This window comes from Macaca nemestrina, chromosome 11 (assembly GCF_043159975.1).
Source record: "Macaca nemestrina isolate mMacNem1 chromosome 11, mMacNem.hap1, whole genome shotgun sequence".
Taxonomy (NCBI): Eukaryota; Metazoa; Chordata; class Mammalia; order Primates; family Cercopithecidae; genus Macaca; species Macaca nemestrina.
This window is the reverse complement of record NC_092135.1, coordinates 119,698,498-119,717,177: the sequence shown is the minus strand read 5'-3', so window position 1 is coordinate 119,717,177 and position 18,680 is coordinate 119,698,498. Positions and strand designations below refer to the sequence as shown.

Genomic DNA, 18,680 nt, shown 5'->3' with positions numbered 1-18,680 from the left:
CGGTGAAACCCCATCTCTACTAAAAACACAAAAAAATTAGCCGGGCATGGTGGTGAGCACTTGTAGTCCCAGCTACTCTAGAGGCTGAGGCAGAATGGCGTGAACCCAGGAGGCAGAGCTTGCAGTGAGCTGAGATTGCGCCACTGCACTCCAGCCTAGGTGACAGACCGAGACTCTGTCTCAAAAAAAAAAAAATTTTTTTTTAACTAAACACAAAAGCAGACAGTAATGAGAGACAAAATTTCTCAGGCATAAGGAAAACAAAAACATGATCCAGCTATATGCTGTTTACAAGAGACTTGCTTTAGATCTAAAGACACAAATACATCGAAAGTGAAAGAATGTAAGGAAATTAAAAATAGAACTACCATATAACCTGGCAATTCCTCTTTTGAACATATTATATATAAAGGAAATAAAGTGACCTCATAAAGATATCTGCACTACCATGTTCATTGCAGCATTATTCGAAGTGACCAAGATATGGAAACAACCAAAGCCCCAAAGTGTCAGTTGACAAATAAATGGATAAAGAAACTATAGCATATGTGTATATGTGTGTATAGCTGTAGATATATACACACAATGTACATATTATTCAGCTTTATAAAAAGAGGGAGCTCTTGTGTGTCATAACATGGATGAATCTGGAGGACATTATGTTAAATGAAATAAGCCAGACACAGAAAGAAAACTTCTGCATGATCTTGCTTATATGAGGAATCTAAAAGAAAAAAAAATGTCAAATACATAGAGATAGAGAATAAAACAGCAGTTACCCCAGGTGAGGTGCGGGAATTATGGGAAGAATGGAGAGATAGGTCAAAGGATACAAATTATCAAATACGTAGAATGAACACATTTAGAGATCTAATGTATAACATTAGGAGTATACTTAACAGTATTTTATTGTACTTGGGAGTTTTGCTAAAAGATTAAATTTGGGGTCTTCTTACTGCACACACACAAAATGTGTAACTATGTGAGATGATGGACATGTTAATTTGCTTGACTACAGTAACCATTTCACTATATATATGTATATCAAACATCATTGTATTCAACTTAAAAACATAACAATTTTTTTTTTAAAAAAAAAGAAAGTGAAAGGATGAAAAAAGGAATTCCATGAAAACACTTACTAAAAGAGAATAGGTTGATTATATTAATATTGGACAATGTATACTTTGAATTAAAAGAAGGATGTTAAATATTAATAAAGAATTTAATACAGCAAGAAAATACAATAGTTATAAACATTGCACATTTAATAACAAACCATCAAAATATATGAAACAAAAATTGACAGAACTGAAGAGAGAAATTGAAAGTTCTACAATAATGATTGGCAATCTCAATATCTTTCTTAATAATAAATAGAACAACCAGCCAGGCACAGTGGTTCACGCCTGTAAACCCAGCACTTTGGGAGGCCAAGGTGGTCAGATCACCTGAGGTCAGGAGTTTGGGACCAGCCTGGCCCATATGGTGAAATCTCATCTCTGTTAGAAAGACAAAAATTAGCCGAGCATGGTGGCAGGCACCTGCAATCCTAGCTATTTGGGAGGCTGAGGCAGGGAAATTGCCTGAACCCAGGAGGTGAAGGTTGCAGTGAGCTGAGATCACACCACTGCACACCAGCCTGGATGAGAGAGCAAAACTCTGTCTCAAAAAATAATAATAACTAACAAAACAAACAGAAGATAAGTTAGGAAGTGGATGACTGAAACAACACAATAAACAAATTAGACCTAATAGAACTCTACCCAATAACAATAGCATATACATTCATCTCAAGAATACTTGGGACATTTTCCAGGATAGACCATATGTTAAGTCTCAATCAACTTTAAAAAATAGGTATAATACAAAATATCTTTTCTGACCACAACAAGATAAAATTGGAAATCAAAATGGAAAATTCACAAATTTATGGATATTAAACAACAACTTGTAAATAACCCATGATCAAAGAAGAAATCACAGGAAATTAGAAAATACTTAGAGATGAATGGAAATAAAACACAATATACCAAAACGTATGGGATGTAGTGAAATTAGTACTAAGGGAGAAATTTGTAGCTACAAATGTATATATTAAAAACCAGGATATATCTCCAATGAAAAACTTAACTTTACAACTTAAGGAACTACAAAAATTAGAATAAGCACAAAGCTAGCAGAAGGAAGGAAATAATAAAGATTGGAGCTGAGACAAACAAGACAGAGAATAGGGAGGAACTCCCGACACATGCCACAACATAGATGAGCCTTAACGTCATTTTGTTAAATGAAATAAGCTAGTCACAGAAACACCAATACTGTATGATTCCATTTATATGAAGTACTTAGAGTAGCACAAATTGTAGAGAGAAAGTAAAGTGGTGTTTTCTAGGTGCTGGTGGGAGGCGGAAATGGGGAGTTATTGTTTAATGGGTACAGCGTTTTAGTTTTGCAAGATGAAAAGCATTCTAGAGATGGATGGTAGTGATGGGTGTACAACAATACTAACATACTTAATACCACTGAACTGTACAAGGAAGATGGTAAGTTTTACGTTGTGTGTATTTTACCACAAATAAATGGGGAAAATGATTTACAGTTAACCATTTTGCTAATACATTAAATGTTACTTTTTGAAGGTACTGTATGAAGGAAGAAAAGGGGAAATCATGTTCTACCTAGTCTAGGTGCCATGCGCTGGTGATACTGGCCAGTCCTTATTTTGTGAAGGGGCGTTGTTACTATTAGAATCAGCTTGTCCTTTGTCCTCACACTGTGGCTAATTTATAGGAATAGGTAATAGCCAATGCGAGCTAATATTCTATAGGCAGACAGAGATTAAAAAAAAATATATACACAATAAAAAAGCTAAAAAGTGGTAAGTGTTATGGGGACAAGAATAAAATCAGGAAAGGGGGGCATGGGTTATCATAGTAGTAAATAATACATTATCAATGAGAAGGTTAAATCTGAATTTCAGTTAATACTCCCTTTGCCCTGCAAAAGACTGGATACAGGTAGGCTTTTCTTTTCTAAAATTCTGTGCTGTACAGCAAACGTTTATATGCTCCTCTAGACCCCATACTTCTTTCTATGTTTCACCATATAGACTAATGAAATTAACTATGCAACATCTGCATGATTTGATTACAAAGGCCATTTCTCCATGAAGAGACCTGAGCCTGGGGACCCAGAGGGGTTGTGCGGCAGCTAAACTTATCACTTCCTGTGTTTGAAGATAAAGTATCAGCACCTGATAACCTGAGATATTTCTTGCTTTCCACCTGAAAGCACCTAATATACCAACAATTGCTTTTCTCCTGTTTTATAGCTGTTGTTTACACACACGACTCATTAGGTTTGAAAAAAAATGTTAACAAACACTATTAGAAACAAATATTATAAAATACAAACTTCTGTAAATTCTGGATATTGAGAACTTGGATGTCTTATTTTTAGTATTATTCTGTAATGTTTTAATTTCCCCCCACAAAAGAGACAAGTACATGTTGCATTCCCTATTTTATAGATAAAACTCATCAGGCTCCAGAGAGGTCAAATAACCTAGCCAAAGTCAGAAAGCAAATTACTGATGGGAGAAATGGGCTCTCCTTCCATCCTCATTCAAATAGAACTATCTGGTAACTTCAAGGTAGAAATCTCTTACAGGCAGCAATTTACTTCTTCCTGGTGTTTTGTTTTATTTTCTTTTGTTTTGTTTTGTTTTGTTTTGTGACAGTCTCACTTTGTTGCCCAGGCTGGAGTACAGTGGCGCGATCTCGGCTCACTGCGACCTCCGCCTCTTGTGTTCAAGAGATTCTTCTGCCTCAGCCTTCTGAGTAGGTGGGACTGCAGGTGTGCACCACCACACCCGGCTAATTTTTTGCATTTTCAGTAGAGATGGGGTTTTGCCATGTTGGCCAGACTGGTCTTGAACTCCTGACCTCAGATGATGCACCTGCCTTGGCCACCCAGTGTTTTAGGATTACAGGCATGAGCCACCACGCTGCCAACTAGTTTGGCTTGACTGCCTTTAGACAGCCTGAATAAAAGGAAATACACATTCCCTCTGGGACTGGAAGGTGACGGGCTTCTCTAAGGACTGGTGCCTTACGATAGACCGATAGACCGATAGACCGGTGCTTTGCAATTGCACAATGAAGGTTGGGTGAATTGCACTAAACTGAACCAAATTCAACAGAGTTGAACTGAGTTGCTGGTAATGAAGAGAGAGAGTGCAGGGACTGTCTTTTCTGAACATCACAGAAGAAACAGGAACTGTTCTCCAGGGCTGGTAGAACCCAGGCATCAACAACCCCAATGTAGCTATAGTCTTTTCAGCTGTGATGAGTTATGCCTGCTGAATAAAACAGTCATCTTTCTATTTTAATGTGGAACAATGAACTCAGAAAAATAAAAGCAGACCATTGTCACTTGAATATGTATTTTACTCCATCTTCCGTAAGTTTTTTCCTCTATCTAGGAGCAAACGTGTCAAAACATTTATTATTATGATTTCTTCCCCATAACAATAATGTTTGTCATTCCAAACAAATTGAAGAAATATTTTCCTTCTAGAAACAACATCTTAGGTAAGTTTTGAATAAGCATTAGTAAATCCTTACTTTTATCAGAATCTTCCAGTATTTTCTGGTTTGCCCTTCACTCCCTATGTACATATTTCCTTTAACATGTCACTTTTCCAGGTGACAACTGCCCTAAAGAGGCCAGTTTCCCACAGCAATATGTCAGAAACGATAAGCTTTCTTTGGTTACACACAGCTAAACTTGGGCTTTTAAACACTGGTCCTTCCAGTCTATTACATGCTTACAAACCTTTGTTTTGCTGTCACTTGGGGGAAAAAAGTGTACAAATCAATTGGGCTAGGACTTTTTTTCCTTTGAATTAACTAGTGAAACCTTTCTCTTCTCTATTCCTTTTACTTACACAACTCAAAAAGTCCATCTTAATTCCTCCTAATGGTACCAGACAACTGTATTGCATGGTCCTTCAAGTTGCAGTAGGCAAAGTGCTCTGGGCCCAGATCAGTTATGGCTGTACAAACGGGAACAAGCTACACAACCCATACTAAAACAGCAAAGCAAATGGTCCCTACTTTTAATAATGCAGCTTTGCACACAGAGCACATAATGGCCTTTAAATTAAGAAATTAGTTGCATTTCCTTGATAGCTCACATTCTTATTAGCACAATTGGCATACTTACTCAGCCTCCTTATAATTATTCATAAAATATCATCTTACATGAGATACCTCATTTTCCACTACTTTTTACATTTTAAAAAATATTATTATTATCATCATTATTATTAAATGGCATATGCCCAGTTATTTATGTAAAAGGAAGAAAAAAGAAAAGATCTTTGCTATGGGATGGAAGCAGGTAATTATGCTCTGCTAAGCACATCACGGACGTCCAGCTGGCACAATTAAAGAAATAGCTGATCAGTTCCAGTTATTGATTCTGCTAACATGTTTGTTCACGGTTGCTTCTTGTCTAATTAGTTTTTTCTGCTTTCTTAGTCTAAAAGCATACCTTTCCAGACGAGGCTATTTTCAGATAGTAGTGAGCAAGGCTTCCTTTAGTTGCCCTCTAGATTTTTTTCTTTTTTTATGCAATAGTTTGCCTATTCATTTATTCATTTAGCTAGGAGATGGCCTGAAAGCTAGACTTGTCTTTGGATTCCTTATTGAATTTCAAATCTGGATTTTACACGCTTCTCTTTTTAAATGGATGTCTTGGTAGCCCTGGTACAGCCACATTTGAAGCTGTTGTCATCAGAGAATGACGTGGTGGTTGCCGTCCCCACAAATTGAAACAAGCTTGAAAATGCCTAAAAGATGCATGCTGCCAGTCTTACTTGGTGAGGCTTGTTAGAAGCCTTCATTCTCCCTCCTCACAAAAAAGAAAATCTAACTCAACATTATTTCCATTTTCTAAATGTAGATTGCACAAAAAAGTGAAAATCTTTTTGCTACTAACAAAATCAGGGGCAAAATGCAGCGTTAATTTCCGGAAATAAAAGCTTAGGTTGTGGTCCTAGAAAACCGACCTGCTCTATTGAAGAAGCAAATGCATATGGTATGGAATCTTTGCCTTCGTCAAAGTTTGTGGAATGAAGATTTAAAATACGGCAACAGATGCTAGTGTGAAATGGAGGCACAGTGTCTGTGGCCCAGCAGAGCAGTTTACCAATAAAGCCTGCCCTGGCTCTACGGCTGGGTGCCATAGCAATGGCAGCTGTCGCAAAGCTCGAGAATATGCCAGTATGCCGTCAACATTTTAATCACTCCTATACAGGCAAAGAGTAAATGTTGCTCTTTTTTAATACTGCTACTTTTTTTTTTTTTTTCCTAATGCAAGATTTGGAAGCCAGGGCATCTGTTTGCCTAAGCATTAAAAATGAGACAGAAAAGAACCTTTGCGTATTCTGATAGGAAATTTCTATTCTCTCAGTAAAAGAAGATGGGATCGATCCAGTTTTATCTGGTGTTTTCACTGTTAATTGCTGATTTAGTTGGTCCTGTTGCTATAAACCTTTCATACCATGGAATATGAGCCAATTTTCCTTCCTCAACAAAAGAGCATCTTGCAGATTATAATATTCCATTAACTTTACAGTTTTACTTTAGCACCATATCAAGGCATTGGGACATTTTGATTCAAATGATAGAAAATTAATTTTTACTTTTTTATTACATTTGCAATAGAAAACTACTGATGACATCGCTGGTGTAGAATTAAAATGACACGAGAAATTATAAATGTTATTTCCTCCAGTGAAAAGAAAGTGGACAATTAAAAGCTTTAACACTGCTTGGATCCATTCTAAATGTCCACAAAAGACTGAAACTTGGGGGCAAAAAAGTTAAAATGTGGAAAGTTTTAGCCTTTTAAAACCGCCGCTATTAAAACCACAAGATTTTGGTGTAAAATGTGATATACACTAGGAATGATAATAAATTACATCAACTCAACAAAACATAGTCACAAGTAAAATAATCTTCAACAAAGGCATATTTTGAAGATGATAATGTAATGGTGAAATTGGCCAACTCTGGCTCAAGGTCCAAATCTGGCCCACTGCCTGTTTTTACAAATAAAGTTTCACTGGAACACAGACACATTCATTCCTTTACACACTATCTATGGCTGTTTTCATGCTATAGCAGCAGACCTGAGTAGATGCAGCAGGGAATGTATCGCCTGCAAAGCCTAAAATGTTTATTTTAGAGCTGTTTACAGAAAATGTTTGCAAATCCATGGTATAAAGCACAAAATACTTAGGTATTTTCTCCCTTTAAAAAAAGCAGAAATAAGGTGCAATTTACTTTGATCTTTTTTTTGAAGGGGAGGGGACACCAAAACTAGTCAAATGTTCAAGAAAGTAATACTGACTTAAGATAATGGACTGTTCCGAAAAGAGCATTCCAAAGAGAATCAAAACCTACAGGAGGCTAGGCACGGTGGCTCACACCTGTAATCCTAGCACTTTGGGAGGCTGAGGCAAGAGGATCAAGGGTGACTTGAGGCCAGGAGTTTCAGACCAGCCTGGCAACATAGCAAACTCTTGTCTCTACAAAAAGTTAAATAATTAGCTGAGTGGCGGTGGTATGCTCTGTAGTCCCAGCTACTCAGGAGGCTGAGGCAGGAGGATCAACTGAGTCCGTGAGTTTGCGGTTGTACTGGGCCATGATCATGCCACTGCATATCAGCCTGGGTGACAGAGCAAAACCTTGCCTCAAGAGAAAAAAAAAAAAAAAGAAGAAGAAGAAGTGCTAAAAAGAAAAGAAAAATAAAACCTAAAGAAAAACTGAGACTTTGGAGCATCCCTGAAGAAATAAACTTGCTGATGTGTTCAGTTATTCAGATACTCAGAAAACACTATAACAGACTGGGTATGGTGGCTCACACCTGTAATCCCAGCACTTTGGGAGGCTGAGGAGGGTAGATCACAAGGTCAGGAGCTGGAGACCAGCCTGGCCAATATGGTGAAAGCCCATCTCTACTAAAAATACAAAAATTAGCCAGACAAGGTGGCAGGCACCTGTAGTCCCAGCTACTTGGGAGGCTGAGGCAGGAGAATAGCTTGAACCCGAGAAAAAGCAGTTGCAGTGAGCCAAGATCGTGTCACCGCACTCCAGCCTGGGCAACAGAGAGAGACTCCATCTCGAAAAAAGAAAAAGAAAAAGAAAAGAAAAGACTATAACAAATAAGAGACCCTGTCTTCACATTTTTAATTCAGTTTATTACCAATCAGTAATGCTTTCACTTCTACATATTGCCTGGATTCCCTCATTTCTCTGCCAATTATGTCCATAGCTTTTTGTCACTACCTGGCTGACCTCCTTTACATCCGTTTAACTCGATGAGCTCCACTTGTTCACATAGTCCATGTCCTGCCGTGCTGTCCCTCAGGCTGGGTTTACCTTTGGTGTCACCAACCCTGTGATTCTCAGGCACTTCCTCCACCTTTTCCCTCCCCCCATTCCCACCTCAAACATTTAGTCATTTCAGGAGCTCCTCCTTTTTCCCCCTCAAAACATACTGGCAGGAGAGGTTTCGGACTCCTTTCCCGCGGTGTGGTGACTGATAAGACTGAGGCCACACTCCTCTCCTCCAAAAGCATTAGGGTTTTTTTATTATTATCATTTTAATTTTTTGAGATGGAGTCTCTCTTTTTGTAGCAGGCTGGAGTGCGGTGGCACAATCTCGGCTCACTGCAACCTCCACCTCCCAGGTTCAAGCGATTCTCCTGTCTCAGCCTCCCAAGTAGCTGGGATTACAGGTGCCTGCCACTATGCCCAGCTAATTTTTGTATTTTTAGTAGAGATGGGGTTTCATCATCTTGGCCAGGCTGGTCTCAAACCCCTGACCCCAGGTGATCCGCCCTCCTTGGCCTCCCAAAGTTCAGTGATTACAGGCATCAGCCACCGCGCTCGGCCAGGCATTTAATTTGATTTCAGGAGATAGGCACATCAAATGCACCTGTCCACACTTCAGACTTCCGAGAGTGGGAAATCCACCCTGGGGAATGCTGTTGTCCAGAGGTGAGGCTGTACAATTGGGGTAGGTCACTGAGGATGAGTCTTAGGTTGCCTTCCTGGTGCCAGTCAAAGCATTTGACCAAGCACTGCTCACATCTTAGACCTAATGGCCAATTGTGTCCTTTCTCTGCTATGCCTGCTCCCAATCTGACACATCCCTTCCTTAGGTGGTCCAGTAAAATAAATCCTCCAGTAAAATAAATTCCTTGAGGGCAAAGGCTGCTTTCACAGTCACCACTATATCCTCAGTACTCAGTACAACATCAGGTCTGAAACACAGGCTCGTGAAATATTGAAATACCTGAGTGTATTCCACTTTGCGTGATGCCCGAGTGGCTACTGTTTTGTTTTGTTTTCTGAGATGAAGTCTTGCTCTTGTCACCCAGGCTGGAGTGCAATGGCACAATCTTGGCTCACTGCAACCTCTGCTTCCCATGTTCAAGTAATTCTCCTGCCTCAGCCTCCTGAGTAGCTGGGATTACAGGTGCTTGCTACCATGCCCGGCTAATTTTTGTATTTTTAGTAGAGACGGGGGTTTCACCACGTTGGCCAGGCTGGTCTTGAACTCCTGACCTCAGGCAATCCACCTGCCTCGGCCTCCCAAAGTGCTGGGATTACAGGAGTGAGCCACCATGCCCCGCCTGCTCTCTTTACTAAGAGTAAAAGCCAAAGCCCTCACTAGGGCCCCAAAGGCCCAACACGGTCTGGCTCCCATTACTTCTCTGCCCTTCTCTCCTCTGCGTCTCCAGTCTCCTCGCTGTGCTCCAGGCCTGCTGGCCTCCTCTCTCACTGTCCTCCTTCTGCCACCCCAGAGCCTTCGCACTTCCTGTTTCTTCTGCCTCACGATACCCACAGCCTATGATGCTTGTTTCTTTCAACCTCTGCTCAAATGTCTATTTCAAATGTCGCACTTCCTCACAACCCTTCATCCTCTTAAACCTACTTTATTCTGTTCCCATAGCACATCACCTTCTAAGATAGTATATGCCATACCCATTTATTTTTCTTGCATTATAGCTCTCCCTATTAGCATATAAACTGCACAAAAGCTGGAAATCTGTTTTCTTCATTGTTGTCTTCCTGGGATGTCAGTCCCTGGCTGATACACATCAAGCACTCCTGGAGTATTTCCAGAATGAATGACTTCCAAAACCTATGAGCAAGAAACAGACTCACCGTCACTCACTTGCTTTTCCTCATGACTCCACATTGTAAATATGCACAAACAATGGCTAATTTACAAAAGGGTGCTTCTTCCCCACCTACCCCTATTGTGCCTCCTGTTCCACCTGCTTCATCTCACCCTCCCTCTGATGTCATTTCTAATTAAATAGAAAGTCTCCTCCCATCTCAAACTTCATCTGCATTAAGACCCTTATTACAACGGACTCCTGAAGCCCGTGCGGCTTTGCTGCCCAGCTGCCTGAAAAACCGCAGGAGCTAAACTACGGGTGGTCCTCTTGGCCCGTCTCCACCAGGTCCCAGATGGCACAGATCTTCCAGACAGCAAATCTAATACACGTAGAGTCTGAACAAGTCACAGTGCTCTGTGATTACCGAGGAGAGAACCTCTTCAGAGTGATCATCATCATATAGCCATATGACAGTCCTCTCTCCTGACATATGGGCTGGGAGTTAGGATGACTGTCACCCCACTTAGTTCCTAAATGGCTGAAGGGCAAAAGAGCATTTCTTCTGACCTGGTAAAACCTCACAGTAGCTGGCGTGATGGTTTTCTCCCAGTAAGCGTTCAGTGCAGAGATGTTGACACACAGTGGAAATGAGGAAACAGAAGAGAAATATGGGCACGGCTTAGTTATTTTTCTAGAACTATGTCATTACCAAACACAGGTGATGGCTCTAGTAGGGGTGTGGCCCAGGTGCACAGGACCTGTTTTGGCAACATGTGCTATAAATATACAGAGAGATGCCAATTCGAAGAAAGGTGTGTGCACAGAAGGAACTCAAAGACTTTTTATATCTCTGATTTCACGGTCTTTTTTTGTAACATCTAGTACGCACCAAATATTCACAGGAAAACTTATCCAATTTTGTAACTTTTTATTTTTATACCAAATGAATGTACTTTTCTAGATTTAAACATAAGATGTAGAATTTCCAGAAACAGCTTCTTATCTCATAATTTCTAAATAAATTTAAATGTAATTCAACTAATTCACCTGTTATGATTCAAGTATTTATTTTTCAATTGGAGAAAAAAATAACCATATTACCGTGGTTCCTGATGAAAAAAATAAACAACACAAAAGTATAAACAATTAAGAAATTCTGTGAGTGTACTACAGGCAGGGTGGCACTAAAACATCCACTCAGATATGGCTGGGGTGGCAGCCCCTGCCTCATGGCTACAGAACCTCAACAGTTTTCCCTGCTACAATAGCGGCTCCTTTTCTGCCAGCTGCTGCAGATCTCACAGTTCTCTTTCCTTCTTTCTTTCCCGGTTCTTATATCCCCTCCACTGCCCCCAATACCCTTCTTATCAACTTGTCAGTGATGGTTGGAGAGGTGAGTCCAAATGACAAAGGCCAGGGTGGGGCACAGCCTGTCCTGTTTCCATGAACCCCTCCCTCCATCCCAGCCCTCCGTCCCCAGTACTGCAGCTCCTCCTCACCCCAGTGCCTGCTGCCTTGCAGTTTCCCTGCTCTGGTCCCAGGGCCTCGACGCGCCCTCATAGGACACTCCTCACTCCAGAGTATCTATCCTGGTTTCTATATTCACAGCATACGAAGCCCTAATTCCAAGCCCAAGATCTTCTTTGTCTAGCCATAGGAAATCCCACCAGTAGCTTCAAGCTGACAACCAACACGGAGCCGGCTGACTGGCATCTCAAAAAAAAAAAAAAAAAAAAAAAAAAAAACCTCTGCTCTCACTCATGGACCTGCAGCAAAGGGCGTGCATCTTCCTGGTATTGACCTTGGCATTGGCGGTGCGCCTCCCCATAGGAACGTGTTGTGCTTGGAGAGCGGAACATGCAGTAACATACACAGAAACACCCTCCAGGAATAGGTGGGAGGTGGGGAAGGGAAAATAATCCCTACACAAGGAGAGGAAAAACCTTCACAACTGTGGGAAGTCCTCCAAGTTGTCAGGAATAAATGTCCCAGGTAAAAACTGCTAGGCTGAAATTTCTCACCAAACTTCCTTTTTCTTCATTCAAGGCTCATTCTTGGAGAAACGTACACCAGTACAGTCAACTCATCTGCCTTCTACATCTGAATTATGTCCTCCTCCCTTGCCCTAAATTCATATGCTGAAATCCCAATCCCCAGTACCTCATAATATGACTGTATTTGAAGATAGGGTCGTTAAAGTGGCAATTAAGTTAAAAGGAGGTCACTAGAGTGGGCCATAATCCAATATGTCCTGTATCCTTATCAGAAGGGGAGATTATGACACAGACGCACAGAGGGAAGACCATGTGAAGTTCACAAGGGGTAAGCAACCACTTAGAAATCAGGGAGAGAGACCGCTGAAGGAGCAAGCCTCCCTGACACCTGCAGAATTGTGAGAATATAAATTTCTGTTGTCTAGGCCACATAGTCTGTGATATTTGTTACAGAAGCTCTAGAAAGCTAACACAGTATCCCTAAACACTGTCACTGGTGTATAAATAAGATGACCCTCATTGGCAGTTTAAATATGCCTGCCTTTGTTTTCATGTGAAAATCTTATGCAAGCTCTTAATTCATTAGACAAAAAGAAACTTTTGAAATGCCATCCCTGTTGGACACTGATACCTAGAAGGGGTTTCAGATATTTTTCAGACACCAGTTCTGTAATCTAACAGAAATACACGGGAGGTACCTACCTGAGAAATCTTTCTGATCTGTAAATTCAGAGTTTAGTCAGGTGTGGCTGTGCATGTCTGTAATCCCAGCTGCTTGGAAGACTGAAATGAGGGGTTACTTGAGCCCAGGAGTTTGAGGTTACAGTTGCTGCACACCAGGCCTGGGTGACAGAGTGAGACCCTCATCTCAAAAAATAAATAAATAAATATATATATATATAAATAAGTGGGGGGAAATAAATTCAGGGTGTAGAAATCTGACAGTTAGGGTGTGGAGTGTAATCCATTGGCGATTTTTTCTTCCATTCTTCCACTGTAGCAGAAGACTTAGCTACGCAAAATGGGCACCAAATCAACAGTATATTTCCCAGCCTCCCTCTTCATCCTAGTCCTTGCTCCCCTTGCTGTTTCCCTGAACCTCACTAATAGAGCTCAGCAATAAGACTAGGATTTAGCTACTGGGAAGTGAGCAGAAGTGTACAACTTTCAAGTCATATCCATGAACAAACAAAAGCATGCCCCTCTCTTCTTTCCTTTTACCGCTGAGTCTGAATGCAGAAATGGTGATGACCTACCTTTAGGACAAGAGTATTGCCTTCAGAATTTCAGATATTGAGAAGGAAGGAGCCTCAGTCCCAGCATAGCTGAGCTTCTTGATACTCAGGGCTCCTTAGATTGTTCCATGAGAATGATATGAATTTCTTCCTTATTTAAGTCATTGCATTGTGGGTTTCTTATTATAGCAGACTAGATTGTTTCTTAACTAATACTCGAGTGCTGTGAAATTAAAAAAAAAATAGATAAGAATCTGGACAGGAAAAAAAAAGAAAAAGCATGAAACATTTCCTATATATATCATTTATCAATGCACTGATTTATCACTTAAAGTCAACGCTTTTTTACAAATCAAGGGAAAGCCAAATGATCAAAAAATGGGCAAGATACTTAAAAAGGCCCTTCACACAAACAAAACATCTACATGAAACTGAAACATAGGAAAAGGTACACAATCTCATTGGTTATCACATGACCACAATACAACCCCAAAACCCCTAGGGTGTTGTCACCAATGTGAAGTGAGTGGAGTTTTCCTACACTCTTTGCTGGTGGGAAGGTGAATGGTATAATCATGTTTGAAAGCTCTTTGGCACTGTCTACTGCCAAGAGCTGATTATATGCAGATAGTCTGCCCTACCAGTTGTGACACCTAAACAAATGTATGCCTATATTTCCCGAAAGGCATATGCTAGAATGTTTTAAACAGCATTATTCATACTAACCCTAACTGAAAACATCCAAATGTCCACCAGTAATAGAGTAGATGAATAGATTGTGCAATGTTTATACGGTGCAATACTATATAGAAACGACACAGTCACACAAAACAACACAAATGAATCTCACAAATGGAGTGCTGAGCAACAGAAACCAGACACAAAAGAGAAGAGAAACTTCCTGACTCATTGTGCCAGGCAGCTCTTCCAGCCCAGGTAACTTCTGGGTTCTAGTGAATCCTGGCCAGTGGCTCCCTTGGTTGCCTGATCCTTTCATGATAGCAACACGCACGTATGCTTCGTGAATGAGGACATTCAAGACTCAAAGAAAGACGAATTCTCCTTCCTAATCTGTTATAGCCAAATAAAATAGAAGGAAAGGTAGGCTGGGCGTGGCGGCTCAGGCCTGTAATCCCAGCACTTGGGGAGGCCCAGGCGGGCAGATCTTCTGAGCTCGGGAGTTCGAGACCAGCGTGACCAACATGGGGAAACCCCGTCTCTACTAAAAATACAAAATTAGCCAGGCATGGTAGCAGGCGCCTGTAATCCCAGCTACTTGGGAGGCTGAGGCAGGAGAATTGCTTGAAACCAGGAGGCTGAGGTTGCGGTGAGCCAAGATCGTGCCACTGCACTCCAGCCTGGGTCTCAAAAAAAAAAAAAAAAAAAAAAGAAGGAAAGGCTCAATGACACATTATCATAAGGAAAGAAAACTTTACATAGCGTATTTATAAGAGGCAAGGTAATGAGTTTTAGCTCAAGTAAGTTTCCAGTGTCTGTGTGTGGCTGGAAGCTGAGACTTAGCAAGAAAAGGCTGCAACTGATTGATAAGAGATGACTTGGGCAGACAAAAGTGTTGGTCATACAAGCAGAGAAGAAAAGTCTTATTTAAAAAGTTCTCTGAGTATACAAAGCCAGAAAAAAACATGCTTATAAAAACAAAACTTTGGAGCCAGATGGCTCTAGGTTCTAATCAGGGCTGTGTAATTTACTATCTGTGTAACCTTGGGCAAATTACTTGACCTCTCTGATCCTCTATCTGCCAAATAGGGAGAATGATTATTTCTATCTTGCAGCAATTTTGTGCGGATAAAAAGGAATAGACATGGTACTCAGTAAATTTAGGCTATAATCATTTCTATAGTTACTACTAATTTTATTCTTCTTATTATTATCATCTGCATAATTTAGCAGGGATATTGCCATTAAGCTACATGATTCATTGTAATTCTACTCAACATGATATATAAAGTACTTGCATGATCAACAGTACTGAATCTTAGGAAGAGATTTAATGTTTAGAAGATTTATTAGCTGAGGCATCGTTGTTCTTATGGCATTTTAAATAAGTTATATTCTAGTTGTTCTTATTCATTCACATGAAGTGAGTTATCCTCAGAGGTCCCCTGTCCTGCTATGCAGATATAAAACAAAAAGGCCATTTAGCCTTTGTCCATCAGCTTATAGAGTCGTTTGAGCTCCCTTCTGTATGCAATACAAACCAATTGAAAAAGAAACCAAGGACAATTATTCAGATAAGGAGCAAAAAACAAAGAAACAAACAAACAAAAAAGAAGAAAAGAAAAACTTTATTGAATTATATTTTCTATGATGAGGCTCACCATGGAACTGTTCAACTACCAATTTCTTATAGTTTTTTCTTCTCATTTTGGTTTTCTTGCTATTACAAAATGATATGCAGTGGTTGCCTAAATAGGCTTCTAAAATACAAAAATCTTGTTTACAGACATGGCTTAATACAGAAACACCTGAAATAATGCTCACAGTCTAAGATCATTAGAACAGAGAACCCTCTAGCTTGCTACACACTGGAATTCCTAATCGCACCTTCAAAGGAAGGTGTATGTTAGTGATTGCAGTCTGGATTTATAGACTGTTTTGGATTCTCACATCTCTATAGTCATTTGCATAGTACAAAAAACATATTACATAAGAAGTCAGTCAAGCTAAATTATAGGCAGTTCTTTTCAATCAGGCCACTGCAGTTCTGTGTTGCTCAGTTCAGCTCCTTGTCTCCAACTGCTCAAATGTTGCCATGGTGACCAGTTTTTGTCATGTACATTCCTAGGTCCCATGCAGCCCCCTTCTTCAGAGCACTTTGCCATCACGACAGCGACCGCTAGCTGTTATCTTATTGTTTAATCTCCCCTTAGTAATACAGGTCACCTTTAAGGTGAATCCTTGAATCCCGAGTATAAATGATATGTTAGACAAACAAAAAAATGTATACTAAATAAAATGGTAATAGGAATGACAAAAAATTAGACTACTTAACCTTCCATGAGGAGGAGCTCTATGAACTTACTCCCTTACTATTTTATAGCTATATCACTATCCAGTTCATTGGAAGACCGGATTGATTCTTTTAAGACAAATGTAATAACGCGATTTAAAAACCATTGCACTGAGTTTGATCGACCATGCTGTAATCCATCTGATTGTTGAATTTTCCACTGTTATGACAGCTAAAAACAAATTCTCAGTATACTGGAAGAAGGAACTGAGGAGTGTAAAGACAGTCTAATTTATCCATATGCCTAAAAAGACAATGTCATATGGATAAACTAAATGTCACCTTTTTTTTTCCTTTTTAAATATTGTAGGCTGAACGTCTTTCGAATAAAAACACAACCTTAAGAAAAATCACAAGAAACCAGATCAAAGACATAAATAGAACAAAATATGCACAAGAGATCTCATCCAAGATCAAAGATGTGAAAGTAATTGCCATGAATAAGAAGTGCAGAACTCACCAGAACAGAATGTCTTCAGTGCACAGAGAATTATACCCAAAAAAGAAAAAGAATAAAAGGAGGGGGGAAAAAAGTCTTGGGGAAATCAAACCCTCCACAGATCAAGTAAAATGTCTTTATTTTCCCCTTAGCAGTAAGCAAAATGTCTATGCCATCCCACTAAAATGACCAAATATGGGAGAATGCTTACCATATCCAAAAGAGAGAAGCATATCAGATTGCTGCCATTTTGTGGGCTAAGTATGTTTTTATGTTTTTTTTTCCTGCCAAAAATCCATCCCCCAATTTTTTTATTTTTCTAAATGTTTCTCTGTAAATCAACCTGGTACAGAGACAGTTTTCAAGTATGTGAAATGTTGAGGTGGCATTTGAGAGAGCAGCTTTGCTTGTTAAAATGAAGTAATTAATTTAATGCTTATGGGAGAAATAAAAAAAAAAGTAGAGGGAGTTTCCTTTATTAAATATTTATCACTGGAACCTTGGGTGGATGCCACTCAGAGAAGCAGTCGTTAGAGATGGGACATTGATTGAAGTGAATATTAAGTAGTGCTTTACACTAAATAACGATTGCTGATTTCTTGGGAAAAAATGTTCTTGAGATTCTTAGTCCCTGTTCTTTCATAGTGCCTTACTGCGTGTACTTAATTTTAAGTAATTCAGTCTTTTAAAAATGTGCCTCTGTCTCTGACCTTATAGAACTTTCATCACATTCAAGTCAATGAAACTAACTCTCTTCTACCCACTCAACAGCAGCAAGATGCAGGAAGGAGGAGAGGGAGAGGGAGAGCGAGCAGGAAACAGAAACAGAGAGACAACATATGAGAACAGGTGCTGATCAGGAATGCAAGCTCATTTCTGCAGAAAGAGGAGGAATAGTAAATTAATACTCTACGATTTCACGTAGCCATCTAGGGGAAGACAAACTTATAACTCCGGTAAAGTTTGATCAGATGTCAACTCTGAAAGTAAATTTTCTGAATTTTGTTTTTAAAGCAAAAAACATTTAGGGAATCTAAATAATGCACTTCCTAGTAGTATTTAGCCTTAAATATCTACATTAACATACACATATTTTTTTACTCTTCAAATATAGGTATTATCATTGCAAATGGAGTTTTAAAAAAAATACACATTTGGGGCAATCTATCCCTATGAGGGTAATGTCTCCAACCAATGTACTTACATTCATTTTGAGACTATTTCTTATATTGTAGTATTATTATGGAAAGTGGTATTTTTATGTCATTTTAGGACCTGAGTCTTATCTGACTTTTATTTTGGCCCAAGGTATTTACATGTTTAATGAGCTAATTTTCTAGACTCACTTCACCTGAAAGCAGAATTCAGCCTTCACTTGCATGAAACAAAGCACTAATCAAGGACACAGGATTCCTGACCACAGCAATTTCCATTGCAGTGTGAAAGCAGAAGAAAACTATTGCTACATCTCACATATTGCAAGAGACAATATAAGGTGGAAGGAGAATAGAAAACATTATAAATAAGCCCAGGATGTGGTAAGCAAGCCCTGAGAGACACTGGGGCTTGTGCCTCCTTAGCCCTAAGCATTTTGAGACAAACACATTTGCCCAGAGGAAGGAAGCCATCTCCCACTGGCAATATCCTTGTAATTTTGATTGGAAGAATAAGCGTGGACTATGGATGAAGTGATTCCACCTCCTTCAGCTTCTAGAGTTTCTAAGTGAAACACTCTTTTCCCTAATCCATCTGTTCATGTTAACATTACAATGAGCAG

At 39.7% G+C, this 18,680-nt stretch overlaps 1 long non-coding RNA gene across 1 annotated transcript in view; it reads right to left on the bottom strand.

Annotated features, from left to right (window-relative positions):
- The window catches only part of LOC105481294 (uncharacterized), a 42,495-nt gene extending 25,438 nt beyond the window's left edge, over window positions 1-17,057 (bottom strand). Inside the window, exons 1-2 of the long non-coding RNA XR_011609614.1 lie at window positions 16,925-17,057; window positions 13,455-13,656 (exon numbers count right to left, since the gene is read on the bottom strand). This is a non-coding gene — a long non-coding RNA (uncharacterized lncRNA). The remainder of the gene's footprint in view (window positions 1-13,454; window positions 13,657-16,924) is intronic.
- Window positions 17,058-18,680: the final 1,623 nt, after the last annotated feature.